Source organism: Stigmatopora argus, chromosome 4, assembly GCF_051989625.1.
Source record: "Stigmatopora argus isolate UIUO_Sarg chromosome 4, RoL_Sarg_1.0, whole genome shotgun sequence".
Classification (NCBI taxonomy): domain Eukaryota; kingdom Metazoa; phylum Chordata; class Actinopteri; order Syngnathiformes; family Syngnathidae; genus Stigmatopora; species Stigmatopora argus.
The window spans coordinates 9,819,554-9,842,119 of record NC_135390.1 but is presented as its reverse complement, the minus strand read 5'-3'; the positions used below and the strand labels follow the sequence as shown (position 1 = coordinate 9,842,119).

At 39.0% G+C, this 22,566-nt stretch overlaps 2 long non-coding RNA genes across 2 annotated transcripts in view; one reads left to right on the top strand and one right to left on the bottom strand.

Annotated features, from left to right (window-relative positions):
* LOC144072791 (uncharacterized) overlaps window positions 1-22,566 on the bottom strand; it is a 92,733-nt gene that overhangs the window by 22,854 nt on the left and 47,313 nt on the right. Inside the window, exon 3 of the long non-coding RNA XR_013299943.1 lies at window positions 20,067-20,202. This is a non-coding gene — a long non-coding RNA (uncharacterized LOC144072791). The remainder of the gene's footprint in view (window positions 1-20,066; window positions 20,203-22,566) is intronic.
* Window positions 3,871-15,171, top strand: LOC144072539 (uncharacterized). Its single transcript, XR_013299823.1, has 3 exons — window positions 3,871-4,025; window positions 13,590-13,680; window positions 14,794-15,171. It is a non-coding gene; the product is annotated as an uncharacterized LOC144072539 (long non-coding RNA).

The window sequence follows — 22,566 nt, the reverse complement described above, 5'->3', positions numbered from 1 at the left end:
GAAAGTGCTATCAGGAATAATACAAGTTGGTGAAAGCTTTGAATTGGTAAAGATTGACAATTCAATGAATCTTTCGCCAAGAATATTTTATATGACTGGTTGAGATCATTTAGAATTAAAGGATGACATGACAGCATTTACATTATCTCTGATTCTTCAGTTCCTACTCATGTGCAAAATAGTGGAAACAATGAGATATAAAGGACATGGGTGTGAACATTTACACCACATTCCAGGCTATTCGTAGAGATGACGCTGTCATCTGAAGCATCAACAAGTGTTGTTCACAGCTCTGGAGGAGGTGTGGATTGTTCTGTAGGTTTTTTAATCATTTCAGAATAAGCATTTCTTGAAGTCTACTGCCATACACGCATGGAACTTTTAGTTCTCCTTTGATGGCCACAACAGTCGGCTGGCAGATGAGCATGCTAATACTTGTCAGAAAACAGCTAGGTTCCCAGGGAAAAGCATTTACACGAGAATATTTTCAGGAGAAACGGGCATAGACACTGAATGAAATCCCAACAGCATTGCCCCTTCTGCAAGAGATTTGTTGAAAAGGATGTCAAAGCTGCAAAGAGCTACGTCGCATTTTAAAAATAGCAGCCACTTCTAGTTTGGTTGGCAACAGGCCTGAAACCTCAGAGGATTGGTTTTGTTCAACTGGTATTCTTTTCCCAGTAGTCGTAACGAGATTTTTATAGTCTTTGTGTGCTGCTAACGTTCATATTTGTACAGTGTTCATTGTTTTTCAGATACTCACAATATGATTTTTATGGTGCAATTTAATTCATAGTTTGCTCTTGAACATAACTGTTGAGGAAATATGTAGTGCTAATTATCAACCAAATTAATTGATTGTGGATAGAGACACGAGTCAAAAGTCATAAACAAGTATGTGAACGTCTATATCTATTGGTGTAAAAAAGATGCTTTGCTTCAGTCCACTCTCAAACCATTGGCCTTTTCTGTCCAGAATTTTGACATTGCTGTCCTTCAAGGAACGTCCTTTATCTTTGAGATGCAAATTAACTGAAAACATGAGACTCAAAGAGGTTGCTCTCTTCTCCTGTTTGTGTAGCTGTTGCTTGGTCTCTCCAAAGGAGAGTTCACTGCACTTCTTTCAACAAAGCACTTAACTGAGCTTTCTTCCGGGTACTTTGTGCTTGGTGGTAGACTTGTTTTGGTCTGATGGCACTGCTGGGATTGGAGTGCATGAGAATTTTACATTTAGAGAAAATCCTTCTCGGTTTCTCTGTGTGGGACCACCACATTTCTCATTCTATTTTGTACTCTGTGCCGCGGCCCTTCTTCTCCTAGTGGATTTGAAAATAGGCCTGTTAACCTGAGATATGGTTAAAAGCTTACAGATGTGTACTCCTAATTCTGTTTCAGTCTCTGTGGTTGGCACTATCCTTGAAGGCTTCTGAAAACTGAGGGATGATACGAGTTAAAAGTATATGACAAGAGTAAAAACATGGTGTTTTTTTCCCACTGAGATTTGCAACCTTTGCTTGTAATAAGACCAATGCAGTTACTTTGTCTAATGGCATGAACGTGCATGTTACAGTGCAAATACAGGTATGTTGAATAAAAAAAAATATACTTCTACTATGCCCAATAGTCAACAACCAATCAGAAGTCCAGTTTTGTCTAACTTTAGGACAAAATAAAATCAAGCCAATGAATGTGCTTACTGAAAACAAGACCAATTACAACAAAGACAGGCTCCAGCACACTACATCTCCAGATGACGAATGAATGAGTGGTCTGAACATTTTGTGTGGCAAAATTGAATAAAACTAGTGTGAATATCATATTACCTTTGATGTGAGTACTACAGCTGTCTTAGCCGCTCTGACATGATTACCGATCATGAAAATAGGTGCCATCATCAACGCTACTACAAGCAAATGTGCTATGGAAATGACATTCATGTTTTTACTTTAAAATGAAATTAGAAAGGCATGGCTTTAGAGAAACAGAAAGCATCCCAATGGGCAGCCACTGGATTTTCTCATGCATTCCAATAAGCAAGTGAATCATGACGATCGTAGATTCATCAATGTTGCAAGCCACTGACAAAATATGTCATAAATACAAACCTATCAAATAGTTCAAGGTTTTATATAGTATATTGTAGTTATACACAATAGATGATGTGTGTGATTGCTAAACATTAAGGCTTTCATCCTTTTGAAAATAAGTGTGAATAGGAATTAATATCTTAAAGGAGTAATATATAAGACTGTTGGCCAAAAATGGTACCACAACCATAAAAAAACTATTGAAGTGCATATTGAATCATGTTGCCTTATCAAACTAATGTTTTAATTCAATCAGAAAAGCCATAGGGTAAAGTACGAATTAACATAATCAAGCTTTTAGTTAGAATGTTGGTTTGGTCTCTGCTCCTTTTATTTGTGTCCAATCAGTTTTCATTTGATCTTTTTATGTCTTGTCTCCTTACCCTATCTGTTTATATGAGAACCCATTTTTTCTTTAGTCTTAGCAGTTTGTCATTTTTTCTTTGCCGATTGAGGTTTTTTATTTGCTCCCTTTCCTATTTGTGTTGTTTTGAGTGGTTTTGTTTGAGAATTTTTGTAAATAAGCACTTTTGAGTTATGCATCTTTTCTGTCTGGCTCACTTATCTCCATACTCCCCTGCCTTTGGATTTCCTGCCTACTTAGGTCAGGAAGATGATGTAGGAGAATAGAAGCGGAAATGGGAATTTGATGCTTTTAATCAAGATAGCGGGTCATTTGAGCTGTACTTGGTATCATTTCTCGGTACTAGGACGTTTCGTCGAAAGACGTTTGGTAGAACGGACGTTTGGTCGCCGGGTTTTTACTGTTGAAACCAGCTCTCAAAATTATAATCATGAGAGAGAGAGCGAGAGAGAGAGAGTTTAATATCTAAATATCAAATATCAAAATATCAACAGTACACTCTGTCATAATTTGACAGCGAGTGAACCCGGCGACCAAACGTCCGTTCTACCAAACGTCCGTTCTACCAAACGTCCGGTCGACCAAACGTCCGGGGACCAAACGTCCGGGGACCAAACGTCTTTTGACGAAACGACCGGTCACGTCATTTCTCACCTTTGACCTGTTTGCCATGGGTGATTTTATCTTGGGCACAAAGCCCAACACAAATTTGTCCCTAGGATCACTGGAACAGCAAAGAACCTCCACCATTATAACATAACAGTTCAGGGAGGAGTGCATTATTATGATTGCTGAAATCAAATTATTTGGAATAATGTCCAAAAAGTTCCGCTTCTTTTTCATTAAATCATTAAGAATATTCCCACATATTGGGAATATTTTGTGTGCAGTATCCCCCCAAAAAAACACAAAAAAAGGGAGTCTTGTCATTATGAGTAATAGCACGGCTTGCATGGCTGACTTGCACACGTATGGACACAAGTCAGAGGGTGGCCAAGCAGGTGATGGATGATACCAAAATCCTAAGCCATGACACCAATATTATCATGTCATCGTGCTCTACTGGTCTTGTTTGCTTTTCTAAATGAGAGATGAAAACAACATGCGAACGATTATTGCCTATTGGGGTCATGCACACGCACGCATGCACACTTAGAACTAGCAGTAATTATTCATCATTCCTCAAAAATTTATAGGCCTCTTTATTTGACTTGGAGAATGGATGGGAGCACGGGTCTGCCTGCGAGCTGTGTAGCTAAGCAAATACTCCCTCCGTGAGAGGGAAAGAGTGAACCAGACAGCGAGAGAGAGAGAAAAAGAGAGAAAGAGAGAGAGCAGAGAAGAAAAGAAGGAATGTGGGAGGAGAATAGGAAATGAGATTAAAAGGCAAACGACAGAACGAGAGAGCGGAAGAGAGAAAGCACTTGGGGAGCTGAGCCGAAAGAGAACGACAGAAACAGGGGAGCGAGGGAGAGAGGAGGATGGAGGGATGGAGGTAGCTCAGGGGGGAGAGGAATGAGACTTGACCCAGATTGGAAGCCTAACAGCAACAGCAGCAGCAGTCGAGTGAGCCGGTGAATGTTTAATAGCTTTGACACACACATGCACACACATGAAAACAACATACGCATGCACACTGTTGAGTGAGACTCTTGTTGCTTGAGTTCAGTTCGGACCTGTTGAATTGGAGTAATGGTGGATGTGATTGTTACATTGGAGGAGAAAGATAAAGTAAAATAAAATAAAGAGCGCAGAGGGATTTAACTAGAAACAAAAATCTGATTGCCTATCATTTGAATGGGAGTATTTTATAGGTGCTCTATTCTGAAGGGATATTTTTCTTTACCTAATGTCTTTTGAAGGGATATCTTTGAAATGATAGAACATGTTGTCTATGACTATTTGAATAATAGTAATGTATGTTGAATCCGCAAACACAAGTAACAGCAATACAATTAGAGACCTAAACTGAGGTATGATTAAGAGGTATTTAATCATAATTTCTGGCACAAAAGCTATATATTTAGAGCCAAATCTATATAATTATTAGCGGCAGGTATGTTTCTGCCCCTTAAACCATACAACGCAACATATAGGTAAGAAATAGCCTTTAAAAAAGATCGTAAAACTTACAAGTCAAACTATTCAAGTCATTTCGGAAAAATAAACCTCCCTGTACTGAATATAAATGTTCAGACAAATAATCCAAGTTATACCAAGTGCAACAAATAACACTAAACACTTGTAAATTAGTTATCGATCTGTCCATTTTGTATAGCAGTTGTCCTTAAGAGTCGCAAGTAAGGGGGCTATTGGTGAGAGGTGCGGTTCAACGTTCTAATGCAATATTCTATTGGAGATTAATCAATGTAATGATTGGACTTTATTCAACCACACTACATGTATGAAGAAGTGACAATTTTGTGTATGCTTCACAATAAATAACGCAGTAAAGTGACGTCACTGGTAACGGCCGGTACTAATTAATTATGTACGGATACTGTGCAATATGTACTTTTTGTGATCTGGTTTTTGCTCCATGATAGCTGCCAACTAAGCAAACCGGCGTAAAAAGAATATATGTTGTTCTTCATTTGGCCAAGATGCACCCTCCCACCAATTACTTTATCACTAGAAGACGCCCAATCCATTTAAAAAGCATGACAGTGAACTCACTCACTTCAAATGCATGTCTGACATGCAATGATAGGGACTACTTTACAGTCAATTGAGTATGCAGTCATTTAGCATAAAAGATTTAAAAGGGAAAAAAAGAAACGCGTGGTATTGGTACCACACAGCCAGGTGTCAGAATCAATATCAGGTTCCAAAAAAATAATATCGGTGCAACACATCTAATAATGAGTGAAACTTAAGTCAAAATATATTCTTTATATGTTATTTGATATTATAGATTGCGATTCTGCTTCTTTCTTTTTCCCCTCTTTCAAAAGTCAGCACTTGGTCATGTTTTCAGCTCCAGTGACTCACCCTTCTGCGTGTGCTTGTGTGAGTGTGTGGCTGCTATTTCAGCACTTTCCATCTCTATTGATTCAAACAAGCCTGCAGGGGAGAAAGTAGGCCCCTTACAGCAACGCAGGCACATGCGTTAACAGGCGCACACGCATGGAAGATATGGTGTCAGTCAGATAAATGATGCAAAAACACAACACTTTGTTACCAAATACACAATAATGTAGTGTGAGAACATTTGAGCATATTCTTTATGCCAATGTGTGTAGATGCCGCATACTCATAATGCATATTTACGTCACTGTGTGCATACACGTCTGAGTACAGATACAGCAGAAAAGCGCACCGACTATAAAAGTAGTTTGACCAGCATTTATATTCTTTGCAAAAGGGGAAAATTCAACATTAGTTCTTTAATGTACCTGCCCAAGGTCACCGACATTTATACAGCACACAGACGCACACCTGATAGCCACATTCTAACAGATATCTGTATCTGGAAACCCACGAATATTTGAGTGCAGAGTACACAGCAGGTGGAGGGTCAAACACAGCAAGTCGTGTAACACCTTTAACAGTGTGGCGTACTCCTCCGCCACTGACCTGAGCTGAAAATAGAACCAGGAAGTCATTATTTCAGGATCTCATTTCCAGCCACAGCAGGGCGGAACGCAATTAGCAAAACGTCTCTGTCTCTGTGACCGCCACCTACCACCGCCACTGCCATTCATTTGCACAATACTGGTGATCATTTGTAAACACAGGTCCAGCTACAGTCCTCTTTGAAAATAAACATTTTCTTAGTCATCTGCTCCCAAGTCCATTCCCTAAACTTTGTAAGAAAATAACTATGGCTTCTGCACTAAGCAACTTGAAAGGATTTCTTTCTGTTTTAACTAGTTATTTATTATTTTTATTTTGAAGTGGGATCTTACCACTGACTGTACACCAGGGGCACTCACACTTTTTTGCTCCAAGATCGACTTTTCAATGAGCCAACCTCCCGCAATCTACCTTGTTGTTAGGGTTATAATTCAGGGGCAGGCAGAGCGGTCATGGAGGGCTGGTGCGGGTGCAGCTTTTTGTTCCACAGACAAAGAGTTTCCATCCACTGATTGCACTTCTAACATACCACATTTGTGGAAAGGTATCAAACATGACTTACTGCAAGGGTGTTCAAGGTTTTTTGCTCAAAGATCTCTATCTTTTTTACAGGCCACTGACAAAGCTCAGCAATTATTTATGTTGAAATTCCTGGCATTAGACTCTATCAACATGTGTGGGAATGGCAGGGAACGGGGGTGAAAATCCACTCTTGATTCACGCTAAAGCTTACTGCGGACATGCCAAATTCATAAGAGCCTAGCTGAGGAAATCGACAGAGGGCAGGGATCAAAATGTTATTGTCCAATAGTTCCTTGGCGATCAATGACGATAAATGTAAATGGAACCTATTTAAGATGTTTTTTTTAAGAAATTCACACTCGATACCGTATATCAACTCCCAAGATCCCTCTATAAGCGAATTTGACAAACTGACAAGTCTTTGGAAACCATACTAAGTACAGACACTCCCCTACTTACGAACGAGTTAGGTTCCGAGCGATTGTTCATAAGTTGAATTTGTTTGTAAGTTGATTCAGTGCTATATGTTGTATTATAATTTAATTTTAAGGCCTATATAAGTATATTGAAGGTTTATATAAGTGCATTTGTATGTTTAAGGCTTGTATAAGTAACACGCATTGGTTTGTACTAAAAAACATTTAATAAAATGGAGAGAATATGTACAGTACTGTATAGAGAGAGAGAGAGAGATGTATGTATTAGAAACTGGCCGAAAGAAGCGATCTAACGATGATTGCAGTTTTCTTCTTTTTTTAAATCATAAATGATGCGGTAGCACTGTATGGCATCATTCAATTGATTTGCAAACTTTGTGCAACGTTCAATATTTGGGTCCTGCTGCTCTATCTTTCTGTTTATAAATGGTACTGACGGTCGAACGATTCAAGTTGTATGCCCGTGCAACGCTCACCACTCTCACGCGCATCAAGCTTTGTTATTATTGCCACTCGTTTCCAATGAAATGGCTTGCCTCTTCCTTGCACCTCCCTCACTAGAAGCCTTTCGCTTTTCACCAACCATATTGAATAATGGCTGCACGAGATATTTCATGATAAAAATGAAAAAGGTTCTTTGCGCACTGGAGATACGTCACGCACTTACGCAACTTACGCACTTACGCAACTTACGCACTGCAACGAACTGGGCAGAGGAAGGTGGATGCTGGGTGAGCGGAGCGCTCACAGCGCCAGGCGTCGGTATTAGCGGCGGAAAGAAGCACTACTCGGAAAAAGGCGCACAATACAAAATTGAACTTACGAACATTTTTCGACATAAACGCAATTTGCAGACATGTTCGTATGTACCGTTGTTCGTAAGTCGAATGTTCGTAAGTAGGGGAGCGTCTGTATATCACTTCCCTTATTTTTGGGGTATAGAGTTCATTGCACAATAAGTTTTTTATTTGAATTGTATGGCAAATATGGATATTAAATGTCCTTTACATCATTGCCAGTAAAGCTAATAAAGTGTTTATGATGGTTATATACTGCGTTCAAATCAAAGTTTATGGAAAAAATAGTATTATTTTAGGAAATCGATTTTGCAGTCTGACAGTGAGATTGATAACCAATGCATATACAGATTAGATCACAAATGAATGCTTGAAACTGAATGTGTGTTCCTAATATATGATAAACTTCTTAGTCACAGAGAAAAAGCTGTCTACTAATCTTGAGTTTTTCACAGCTTTACTTTGCCATCCTCTAACCATATTATCAGGACCACCTGCAGTCAATATCTACAATGCAAAGTGAAAACGTGTTTAAGTCAGCCAGAGTCCCTCTATTGAACAACTTCCAATATTGGCAGCAAAATGATGCGTCACCGTCTTGGAGAACACAACACTGGAAATGTGTCCAATTATTTTTCCATCCACTCCGTCATTTTTGTGTGTGTGTGTGTGTGTGTGTGTGTTTTGTTTTGTTTTTGCAAAACAATTAAAAGCTTTTTTTCACTCCATCAACTTCACAACGCAGAAGAGAATTTAGAAAGCTTAAATTCTGTTTTTGTTATTGGATTGAGTTGGTCGGCAAACTGATTGTTTCCCCTTTGCGAGATACACAAAGCTCCTGATAAGATGCTGACAAGCTGTGACGGATGCTTTTATTCCTCCTCATATTGTGCTGACATGCAGATTCTCTAGAAAGTATAATGTGTCTATTGCTGAACACAAACTCTAGCAATAGGTAAACAGACATATAATACGATTGCATTGAAAGTGCCAATTTGTGCAAGTGTCATCTTTCTTTGCCTGCAGAATGTGCCACATTAAGGGTTGTTTTGTGGAGCCCACTGGACCCTTTTCTCTTCACAGTTCATAACTTCACTGGCTGGCAATAATTTCTATATTACAATAACAAACACCAGGAAGCAGCAAGACTCTGGTCCTTTCAGTTCAAAAATAGGAGAGATAAAAACACCCAGTGTGGTATACTGTAGATTGTTGACTGGCTAATGCAGTTAACTGCCCTGCAAATACCACAGCTTTGTGATTATAAACATCATTGTTTAAGATAAAAAATATGCAAAAAGTAAACAATGGAACTCTATAAAAAAATAATTGGGCTTACTTCATATGCAGTTACATAATGCTGCTTGAACAGTGAGTCCTAATGGTTTGTTTTACTCGGGCTAATGACCAGTCCAGAGTGTACCTCGCCCTAAAACTCAGACTACTGGGATTAGCTTCAGATCACCTGGTATTTGGGTAAATTAAGCAGAATTGAGAATGGATGGGTGGATAAAAAGTTATCACCAGAGAGTTGTGAAACCACACCATCTTTAAGAAAGAAAATACTACTTTACTCCCAAATTTGCACTTAAGCCATTGCAAGATTTGAGTGCCCATTGTTGATTTGTTTGGTCAAAATGTATGCAACATCTTGATCTTAATATTGATTTAGTCATCACTTTCCAGAGTCTCCAGTAAAACACCTGATAGCTGATGTTAAATGGTTTGAGTATACGACAGTTCCCATTGGTTATTTCTGACGTATGGTACTTTTCATTCCATTTACATTCCCAGAACTCCATTGTGTTGTAAAATATCGATTCAGCACAGCTCTGAATGGAAGTAAATCTTGTTCTCCATTGCATCAAATAAATGGCCTCAAGACAACAAATTCACATTTAGATGGCAGAACCTCTCCTTATTGCCCGTGGGCTTGCTGTTCTAGTTGTCACGGTTCATCTCTTTTATATTTGATACTGTTACAACCTGCCTGATGCATATTTCAGGAAGTTCAAACTCCTGCCATGTACATTCCTTCCTCACTTTCTCACATCCTTCTGTTCCTATTCCTCCATGTTTGTTGTGCCGTCGTGTACATCAAGTTTAAATATGTCTACCTTGAGAGACGTTTCCCCCACCCCATCCACATGTCTCTTAGCACAACAGAAGATTCCTAAGATAGAATTTAAAGTCTGTGTCCATGTTAACAATTCAAGTGTGTGTGTGTTGGGAGTATCATATTTACCAGTGTGTTGATGTTGTTACGCACAATTGTGTTTTTGTGTCTAGATAATCTCACTAATTGGTGTAAATACTTCAGCAAAGTTAATGACTAGCAAATAGACCTTTGTTAAAGCCAGTGGGTGTCTCCTGCTGATAACTATCATCATGAAAATAAACCCATCGAGCTGTGTGTTATGTGGTCAGTTTGTGTTATAAGGCTCTAATCTTTAACAGCTCCAAAAGCTTGGCATTGTGCGCTGTGCAGACATGACAAATTCCCCTTATGAAAGAGTGACAGTAAACAAGCTCTCCATCTTGAAATCTCCAAATGTCAGCTCACAGATGTAATGCTTCTTTTACCAATTTATGATGGAGTCAAAGCTATCGCATGGATATCACGCAACAAACTCCGTCACAGGATATTTTTCTCTATCCTCGGGCTTACTGATGCTCCATTTTCGTTTAATTCTGCTAAAAGATTATAAGGGGATAGCTTTTTTTCCCACCCAGACAAAACACCACAATGACGCAAGGAGAACATACAAACTCACAATAAGGTGAGACCAGAAATTTAAGATAAATTCAACCATACCTCTAAACTGTGAGGCAGCTGTGTTAACCAATCACAAACTCTTGCACCCTAACATATATCCACCAATTTTCCCCTAGTGATCTAAATTCTGCAAAACAGTTCTGAAATCTTTCCAAACACCGCTGTTTACAAGCCTCTCTACCACTGCGGCAATCAATGTATACTCAGACAATAACTTGAACCAAATACCAGTTTACTGGACAGATCCTAGAGAAGCATGCATTTAAACAAATGTTTCCACAAGCAAAAAAAAAAACAATGGTGCCATGGGTTCTCCCATTGTGACCAGTAAACACTGCCTGGAAGAAGTGAAATGACAAGAACTGGACTAGCCAAAGTACAGCCACTGGTTCAAGTGATTTAAAAAGATCAAGATGGGAAAGATCACATTATTTTTAGTGGACATAAACAGCAAATTATAATACGGGAAGGCTTCAAATAGGTCAAAATGCCGGTTTGAAAATGTGAGGTGAGCCCAGGTATATACAAAGTCTACAGTCACTACATTAAAAAGACTCAGCAGCTGCTTCACATGGCAAGGTATTGACGAGTGGCATCTTCCGGTTTAGTTTTTGATCATTACAAGTACATTTGCATAAAAAAAGACACTCATTTGAGGAAAAAAAAAGACATTCTGGAACTGCGTAGAAAAGCTTTTTTCTTTTATCTTAAAAACACCTCACAAATGTTCCACTTTAGAGGCTCCACGCCCTTTCACAATACATTTTGAATTGATAGGCAGTTTTAATGACCATAGAGCTACAGGTCTCACTCCGTTCGTTCTTATGCTATTAATAGAGTAAATAAAAGCAAAATTGGGGCGTTTTAAATGTATTCACACAATTCCACCTCACCAGTAGACGTCTCTGTCTTGGCGAAATTGTCACCATCTTACATTATTTGACCGGCTACATTTCAATTCAATGTAATTCACCTCCACTAATCTAATCAATAATAAGTGCATGCACTCAAACTGTTGCTGAGCACTTTGCATCTATAACCTACTTAAGCAGTTAAATCTGCAGTGGACTCCAATTCTGATGAGTTCCACAATAAGCTCCTCTGCTCCCCTATCGGCTTTCCGCTCAGCATTTGTGTTCCCGCACGCGCACAGACTCTCACGCATGCGCGCCACATAGAAGACACAGACCTAAAAGCTGACAAGTTGCGATGCTAATAAACACACACAGACACGTTGGCGCACAAATACACACACGTGCAGTTAGAATGCAACTGGGAGGCTTCTCCCTTGTCTTGCCTGGAGAGGGAGAAGCTTATTATGGAGCTTTATTGAAGGCTTCAAAGAGTTTAAATTAGGGTGGAGAGGAGGGATTAGAAGACAAGCAGGAGAAAAAGGAGGAACGAGGCAGAGCTGTAAGTGAGAAGAGAGAAAGGAGGCAGACAGAGCGAAGGCGGAAAGTGGTACAAACGAGAAAAGAGGCCACGAGTTGAGAGGAATGGAAAAGAATGTCGAGGGTAGAGTAGCAGGATACAAAAGGTTTTGCTGCCTCATGGTGATCTTTGACAAGACCACATCTGAAGTCATCTCACTTGTTATTTCTCGAGCGAGAGTCAACACTTGTGAAGATGAGAATGCTACAAGTATTCTTAATTGCCTCCATGATTTCAAAGGCACTATCCTACTTTATTCAGTGCCAATACTAAGCCAATCCTACCAGGAGATTCTACAGTGAAGAACTTGAAGAGACACTTCATTTAGTGCGCCGACTAAATACTATTCAATATCAATGAAATATAACTTAACTTTCACAACGAGAACCACAACGCCACCCAGTAGAACAAATATATTTACTCATGAGAGAAGGGCAGAAATGCGTTGGGCTGACTTGTTGAATTAAAGCAATCGGGGATTTTGGCAATACAATTGCACGCCTATCTTTGTTTGGACTAGCAACCGAGAGCCATGCTGTGGCCAACAGTGGATATCATTTAAAAAAAAAGATACTGCATGCCTTAAAAACCCATGGTTTGCCTCAAATCATTTTTTTGTAGTGGAACTATGGGTGTTCTCTTGACAAATCGGCATATACCCATAATTAGTTCGCCTCCTCTCAAAACTAGCCTTAAGAATTATACCAGTAGGACAAAGCTTAGGGAACATTCAACAAAGTGGGACAAGTGCACACTGCTACAAGTCGGTAAGTCAAATTGTTAGAGGATGGAACAGTCGTGATGATACTCAGTGTTGATGGATAATGTTACAGCTTTGCTGGTACTTAGAGTATTGTTGGATAATGGAACAGTTACCCTAGTAGTCTCCGCAATGAAGACGTTAGGTTTGTAACAAGAAAGCATGAAGCTCGTTAGCCCTTAAAAATCCATAAATAAGATGGTTCATTATTAAAGCTGCGGGGCTCAAAGGGAAAGAAAAAAAAGAAGCTGGTTATAGTCTGAAAAATAAACTAAGGTTCTGATTGTTTATCTTTTCAACCCGAACTGGGCACTGTCTCAAAATGCTGATTGCAGAATTTACAAGAAATAACATCCAATTTGCTTCTAACCTGACTGAACTGAAAACACTAGCTATTATGCACATTATTCATTTTTATGGAAATACAGCGTCCTTGTTTGGGTTTTGTATCCAAATGAGCTGTGTTTTGTAATAGCACCAACAGCCTTGAACCAGAAAATGGGCCCACGGCCTTGGAAGATTTCCTTTTTGCTGGCACCATACATATAATTGATTTATTTTAAGTACAACAAGGAAAAAGGAAAAAAATTCACATGCCAATTGGAGCTGATTGTTTCATGTCAGGTCCTGTTGTGCTTTGTTTGAGAACTTGGCAACAGAGCCTCAGTTGTCTTATCAGTGTCCCTGTTGGCAAGATGCATCACATTGTTATGAAACAAGATTGGCAATCAGCTCAGGGATGCCCAGAAATAGCAATTTCACTAGGAGGGTGTTTGTGAAAGTAACCCATCATTATTGGAATTGGATTTATAAAGATAAGATATTTCTTTATTGTATAGATATACGTCCATACATCAATGATTTCCTCGGTGGTTCCCCGGCCTGCTGTTTCGACCTACTCACTGACATGCAGAGTGTCCTCACTTAAAAGTTAGTATGACTATCAGAAGCCTTATCTCCCCAAAGCAGACTATTAAACATTGATGTGTTGTTATTGTAAAAGCTGCAATCTGGAACATTCACTCCAAACAGCCTCAAATAAAACAGTGGCTTCCAACTAACAACACAAATTGTCTGATACGCAACTGATTTGTCTGTAATAAACCCTTTGTATGAAATCGTGTTGCTTGTGGCAAAGAGTCCTCCTTAATCTAAATATTTCCAATCATCCGTTGTGAACTTTCCAAAATTAAGCATTTTTCTCTCATTAACGATGTTTGTTTGGATTGTGTTTTGTTTTCTTTCTTGCTGTGACTTGCTTTCGTGTCTTTGTAGATCATTGGTGTTTTTCATTAACAAATAAGGCCCTTTGTGAACTTTTGACTTGGATTTGGAAAGCTGTTTTGAAGAGAAAAAAACTCTAGAGAACCGAAGGACGGTGGCTATTTATCAATATCAAGTAATGCAAGTGCAGTTAACTGCACTATGGAATAGCAACCTCCGTAAAGTCTACACAATTCTGCACCAATGCATTTTCGATGAAATGGGCACTGACACTGATGATGTTTTTAGAGTCCACAAAGAATACGAATTAGATACGCAAGTTAACAATGGGCCTAGTTCTTGTCTACTAATTATTTTTTTATTTTACTACAGTTCTCGTTTGCCAATTGCCCTTTCTTGTACAGTTATTTGTCCATTTAGCAAAACTACTTTTTGTCTTTAAAAAAATCAAATGAAAACAACAACAAAAAACCTGTATTTCTTGTCTCTGATCAAAACTGCATTTTTAAAGCATTGCTCACCCATATAAATATCCGGTGGCTAGTTTTTTCTTGAATACGTGATAGTTCATATGAAGCTTGCATTTTTGTGATGATGTCAGTGTCTCTATCCTCAGACTTTCTTTTGAACACTATCTAAAGGGGTTGAGGTACAGTATTATTGTTTTTTCAGCCAGTTAAAAATCAGTAAGAAAAGTTATATTTTTCCCGTTGAATGTGGGTTTCAGTATGATAAGTCACTGTTCTCTATCGGATTTTAGTCTGTCATCGACATTTTTAAATTAGACTTCAGCCGTGATATGATTTTATTGCATTGCAGGAAGGGCGGAGGAAATCTGGTGCGCGAGAGAAAGATGGGGTAAAAAGAAAGAAGCAAGAAAAGGAGGGGGAAGACACAAGAGAAGAGAGATGGAAGAGAGAAAACACAAAGGAACCGGACTACTTTTCTTTTTGCCAGAGATACTCAGCACAATCAAGTGTTGTGTTTTACCATGAGCCTGGTCCCCATGACAACTGTCCTGGATTCCTATGCATGCCATCTCTTATAACAATTCACATTTATATTGAATCAACTTAAATCAGACATGGCATAAAAGAGGGCAGATTAAAATAAATGTGTCATTTTCATACACTCGAGCCAAAGTCAGATGCTAAAAAATTCTACTTTATGCTTCGATGTATTAAATTGGTGATTTATTACAGAATAAATAACAGATGAACCCAACTTGCCGTGTGCGTTGCCCAAGTTCTCCACACTTTCATTCTGCCTTGCACTGAACACATTTGTCTCCAGAATAGTTGCAATATCCTTGAAAGAAAATAACAGACACTACAGTCTGTCTTTACTTTCCTCAGTAGTGTCAGCCTCGGGCTATAATAGAGATTGTAATTACAGAAATATGAGAAACAATTTAGTGCAGTTCTACACTGGTTTCTACACTCCTCCAAACTCCAAATGTACTGAAACATGAACGGTAGATATACAAAGTCTACACACTCAGTTCAAGAGATTATTTTTCTAATGTCCAAAAAAGACGGGTAAATGCGCAATAATGAGTTTATGGCAAATAAATCTTCTGGCTTCACCAAGTGCTGAAACAATATGACCACAGCACCAATTTTAGCAGTTTATAACAAATCTTTAAAAGTGTGTATAAAGATTAGATATATTTATATACTATTTTGTCCAAAGTTTTTGGTTAAGTGATGTTAAGGGCTCTTCCTAGTGTCGAGTCGATGTCAGGTTCCTTTACTGGTAGAGCCATTTGCATCTTCTTGATGACACATTACAGATATGGGTGGTGCAAAACATGAATTTCTAATGTGTATTTCATTCAGGTAATATCTTCTACTTCATAAGATGTGGCGTTAGCATGCGTTTGCACTTTTTTCATGTGCATTTGTACAATGTAGATATTTGTAGGTGCCTAAGCCGGATCTCCACGTGGCCCTCAACACACACCAACTCGGCCATGCCTTGCGATTTCCGCTTTTCTAACCACTGGTGACGGCTGTTCAGAATGCAGGCGGAGTGCCTCTTAATTATGGATGGCCTGTTTATCCTCCGAGGAGCACCCAGGGAGGGAAAACATCCATTCCAACTTGGGCCAGTGACGCCTTTACGACGCTGATATGAGGAGAGTCCCCACTCTTAACTCAGCTTGCAAACACCTCAAAGCAGGAGATGCACTGAGCATGGCTAATTGTACACGGCCGTAGCCGCAAAGACAGTGACACAATCCCAACTGGAGTCCATGTTACATGCAAGTCTGGAATTTAAATTTGCGAAAATTGTGTAATCGAGAGTGCCTATACAGGTCTTAAAAATACGCACCGATAGCCAATTCACCAGCAGGTGAATGTGAGAAAAAAATGAAAAAACACATTTCACTACCGGCTCCTGTCTTCTTGTGTGGAGTTTGCATGTTCACCCCCTGCCGGCACTGGTTTTCTCCTTTTGTTTATATGTGCTGGCTACTGGTTCAGGGTGCAACTCACCTCCTGCCCATTGTCAGATGAAATAGGCTTCGGAACCCCTTGACCCTCATGTGGGTCAACAATTCAGAAGATGGTTTAAATTTTGAAGACAATGTTTCTGTGGCTAAATCTCTGTTCATCTACCTAGGGCTATAATTAAACTAATTGGCATTAAATAATAAACCCGTGTAAACAAACTCATGCAGAATCATTAGAAGAGAAATGAAAGTACTGCTTTGTCTTTTAAGAGAGATGTGGTTCCTGAGAGGGCCTATCAGATCCACAGAGGTCCAAACCAATCAATTCAGCCCTCTGATGACTGAATCTCAATTATCTTTTTCCTGATTGGCTCGAGTGGAATAAGGGGAAAAAAAACTGAAAAAGAAGAGCTGAAATTACCCCAGTGGGAGGTTAGAAGACAGCACTTTTCAACTTCTTTATATGTTTCTGTTAATGTTCTCAAACTCTTAAATGTGTGTTTGTGTGCACGAGTGTGCGTCTGCGGAAAAAGCTTCTGTGAAGTTTTTAATTAGCAAATGCTGTGACACATCGTGGTAATGTCTGGTAGACAGTAAGCAGATGTTTATTGTTTTTAATAGTTTAATGGTGGAGATCTCTATTGGTGCCATACGTTGCCTACTGTGTTTGCACTCTCAACTACACAAATGACTCCTTGCTTTTGCTCTCCACTGTGCTGAAGGCACTTTGATAAATGTCCTTGTGTATAGGACTTCAACTTACACAGTACTAATTGCCTTTTGTAGATGTCATACCAATGTATATCTGAGTTAAAGGGCACATCTCTACAGGCAGTGGCCAATAAAGGCATAAAAAATACTTAGTATATTAACGACGTAAGCCCACTGTTTATAAAATATTTACTGTAGTTGCCATAGATGATTAGAAATAGTTGGTTATTATAAATTGTCATTTTTGTCTCAGTAAAACTAAATGTAACATTTGCAGTCGACCCTGCTTAAGTAATATTCATTCATACCAATATCCCAGCCGACTTCGGGGGAAATGCAGACTACACCCTAAACTGGTCGCAGTCAGCCGTAGGGCACGCAGAGAGACAAACGACCATTGGCACTCAGATTCATACCGCCAGCAGGGGGAATCGAGCCCAGGCCTGTCCGCACCAAAGTCAGGCAAGTGAACCTTTACAACCTATGGCTCGGGAGCTTGGTGCCGGCAGCATGGGATCGATTCCCACTCGGTGGCAGTGTGACTGTGAGTTCAAATGGTTGTCCCTCTCTATTGGTACCCGACAACTGACTGGCGACCAGTTTAATGTATAGTCCACCTTTGCTCCGATGTCAGCTGGGACAGGCTCCAGCACAGTGCAACCCTGAAAGGGATGAGTGGTGTTGAAAATGAAAGAATGAAAGATTGGAAGATGCAATCATGCTTACATGCTGTTACCTATTTTCCTTTTTGGGTGGACTATAATATCATATCAATACATTCAATTCCTTCAGGAACCATGCCTGTAACCCCAACCTTTGGTAACTCCAATATTTTGCCACACAAGTTAATGAAAGTACAATTAATTGGCTTATGTCCCATAAAATTATTTGTAACATGCTACTAATTGGAAAAAAAGAGTAAGTTTATATAAACAAACAGTATATAAAATACTGTTTCTGCATGGAATGTACAGAATTAAAATGTTTGTAGATCTTTGATTTCATGCACCAATATCCATTGACATGATGCGGCTCATTCTGTTGTGCACAGACCTTTGGTATTCATTTGAAGAATAATACTGTACCTATCGAGAAAATAATGTTCATATACATGGAAAAAAAACATTCTGTTCTATCTGCAGAGCATAAATACAGCTGATTATTCTGCAGCGGTGCCACCTTCCGAAACAACTGTCTGGAAACTGGAATTTTTATGTAACAACAACAATTGGTCACTACTGTGCCAATGCACATGACGTCAATCTCGTGCAAATAAACCACTGATTTAACATGAGAACATACTCCACTATCAGAGAAATATTTTCTAGCACAATTCAGTTTGTATAAAGGTTCTGATTACAACAAATGCCGGTAAAACACACACACACACACACCTTTCGCACACTAGACAAAGACCTTGATGCAGTTCCAGGACTATCAGTCAGTCTATAACATTAGGAAATTACTGTAGTTTTGCCCACTGCGTGAGAATACACAGCCACGTGGATTACGTTAACATAGCGCCGAGAGAGTACTCACACCAATAGTGAAAGGACACTGGGAAGGACTGCACACACACACACGTACACACACACAGTTTCTCGTATACATTCATACACAGGGGAGCAGGATAAAAATACAGTGCTGACAAGTCAATTAATCAGATGTGAAGGTGCTGAGCAGAACAATCCTTTAAAAGGCCGTACTTGGACACACACCAAGTGTGTACGTAGCAAGTGGGACTTTGCATTCACATGCTCCATAAAGTGTTGATTGGAAAAGCATTTTAAAGTATATTTTATTATCATGTTAAAAGGGAGCTGGAAATCTGATCATAAATACCTATTACTCATTTCATGGAGTTGTCATGTTAAATTAATGAAACATAGACAATGAAACACTTTTAAATGCTCAGTAATTTATGATTGTAAGAATAATAAAACTTTTGAAAAAAACCTTACGCTTCACATGAACGTTAATCACCAGAATACTTGAAATGTCATTCATTCATTCATTCATTATCTGTACTGCTTATCCTCACAAGGGTCGCGGGGGATGCTGGAGCCTATCCCAGCTAAATACGGGCACTAGGCAGAGGACAATACCCTGAATTGGTGGCAAGCCAATCGCAGAGCATGAGGAGATAATCACACTCATACCCAAGGGGAAATTTAAAGTGTTCAACCAGCCTACCCAGCATGTTTTTGGTATGTGGGAGGAAACCGGAGTACCTGGGGAAAACCTACGCAAGCCCAGGGAGAATATGCAAACTTCACAGTAAGGACCAACCTCGAATCGAACCCTTCACCCCATAACTGTGAGGCCCACGAGCTGTCCATTGGTCCTCCGGGCTGCCGATCTTGTAATATATTGTTGATTATATTTTTCAATTCTTCAATTGTTTTCAAATGATCTATTTACTGGTGCATAATAATGTAGTGAAGTAAATATATGTAGTAAGGATAAAGTTCAGGCTCATTAGGTATTACAAAATCATACTGCGTCTTATTCAAAGTCTATACATCATGCACATCATAGAATTAATACCAAAGTTGAAAACCATCACTTTCACACTCCAGCAACAAGCTGAATACCCTTCAAAGCACATCCAATTTATAGAAAGAAGGTTGCTGACATTTCAGGGTGCAAATGCAAAAGATACATACATATTAATATACAAATATCCTGGAAATACTCTAATCAGCTAAACCTTTCAAAGTATTAGGCGAATAAACTTAGACAGAGCTAGTGCAACGTGAGGCTGACAGACCTCACCTTGAAATCACTGATATATAGTCTATTAGTACAATTGCCAAACTTTGGCGCTAGCAGTTTCAGACTGTTACATGACTCCATTCATGATATACTTGAATCATAAAATAAACGAATTGTACGGAGTATTATTTTTTTGTAAAAACAAACTTACCTTTTTGGATGAAGATGTTAGTATGCCTGCCTCACAGTTCTTAGATTGAGGGTTCAATTCCTGGTGGGCTCCTGTGGGGAGTTTGCATGTTCTTCTCATGGCTGCGTGGGTTTTCTCCATGTACTCTGGTTTCCTCCTACATCACAAAAACATGCATGGTAGGCTAGCTGAACACTGTAAATTGTCCTTTGGAATCAGTGTGAAGTTGTCAGGTTTGGGTTCTTTGGTTTTATTTTGTGGCTTTGATGAGCTTGTTGTTTTTCTGTCTGTGTGGTTCACTTGTGATCACCCAATGATTTCACTTGTTGCAAGTTGCGCTTTTGGGTCTCAACCAATCGGCTGTGTCACCCACCTGTTTCTCATTATCTCGTCAAACCTTGGTCAGTTTGTCTGGGTCTGGAAGGCTTTATTTATTTATTTATTTTAAATACTTATGTGGAGGTTTTTGACAATGTAATGCCTCATATTTAAAAGCAGCAATTAAGTAGATACCAAAATACATATGGTGGATTAAAAAAGTGATGCTGTTCCACTCAAGATAATAAATTGATAATCTTTCCAATGTAAATCATCTATAAATGAAAAGGTTGTAATATTTTAATGTTTAGCTATTTTGTTTTTCTTCTTTCTTTTATCAGGTTCGCAAAATTGTTTGGTTTAGAAATAAAACGCCCTGTAAGCCTTCGAGCTCTTTTAATTGGTCAAAACACTTGGCATCTTGAAATGGTGGAGCTCATTAATATTTAATCTATAGATTAGGTCTGATTTGATTTCTTTTTCTGTAAAATTGATTATTGGGGCAGCATGGTGCAAGTGTAGTCAGCACATCCCAACCACAGTTCTAAGACTGAGGGTTCAATTCTTGGTGGGTTTCGTGCTTCATGTGTGTGTGAATGTTGTCCCCGTATCGGTGTGCAAAAACATGCATTGTAGGTTGATTGAACACTCTAAATTCCCCTACATATGAGTTTGAGCATGAATGGTTGTTCATCTGCTTGTAATCTGTGATTGGCTGGCAACCACTTTGGGCTCGAGCAACCCTGCAAACCCTTGTGAGGATAAGCGGAACGCAAAAATGAATGAATGATTATGAAAAACACGTTTTCAGATTCTGGTACTTGACCTCATCGCCTCACAGTAGATGGACTTCACAATTAAAAAATAAAAGTGGATGAGAAGTGTAACTATGTTTTGTTATAATGCTAAGGCCAAAAAAATATTCAACATTATTATTAAACAATTATTTTAAGGCCAGAAAATGCATTCAAGTGCAACAAAGTGCACCGAGTCAGTGTTTAGTCTCACATCTCCCGAGCACTGTTAAGAGCAGTCCAGGAGCAGGAATGACAGAGATGTGTACGCTCCCTGGGGACGAGCTGTCAGGTCATTGGATCATTGCTACAGTAACACACAAACACACACACATTGTGAAACAATACACTGCTTCTAAAATATGCCGCCGTTTTGCATGCGCATACAGTGTCAAACTTGCAAACAGTTGTGTGTTGACACACTCTTGTCACGTCGCTTCAGTGCTGTTATTCATTATGGATCTTTCGCAGTGCATTGACACCCAAATACAAACACAGCTAAAGCACTTCTTTGCATCCACTGAGCTGGATTAGAAGTGACACTGTATTTCAATAACACGAGAGGGAGAGGGAGCAAATCTACAGTATGGGTTGTAACACTCAGTTGCACACAACCGAAAGGAGAGAACAGCTTTTTGCCATTTGATGGATGCTTCCTAATCCTGTTTGTTGCGGGATATTTGATGTGGACACTTTTGTCACGTCGGGTCCCAACACAACAATGGCACTAATATGTTTTAAATTGGCTTGGGCCCTGGGGTAGGAAACTTGACTTCTATTGTTTGTTTGGGCTGTAGTACCACAAAACAACCATTATGTTATAAAGGACCACGACAAAACAAGCCCACATGACATTTATGAGAACAACGGCACCTAGTCAGAATCGGTAGATTTTCGTCCTGTTCAGTTCGATTTTTGTATGGTAGGATAAACAATAAAATATTATATCATCCTACGTATATGCTATGTCATTCAGCTTCATTAGTGTGACCATATTTATCCAATCTATGATTAGGTTTCTGTTACATGGAAAAGATTTCACTTATATTGGGCAAAAATATATTCAGCAGTTATGCAGAAAACGACAAGTTAGACATATTTTTTTCATGTGGAAATCTTAATTATATTGAATAAAAATTAAAAAAATGCTACATGTATTTCACCCCAGATACATAATTACTTTCTACCTAAAAATAACTACTACTACAACTACTATTATGCTATCATATCAGCATTCAGATATGCAACACCTGAAAGGTGGTCAGGTGACACTGGGAAACAACTATTGTTTTTAGAACTGAATCCAAATCTGATCTATTTTTCTCTATCACATGTTTTTAATCTGTAAGATTTGGTACTTATAAAATATGGAAAATGTATTACTAAAGCACTTGCTTTACAAAATGATA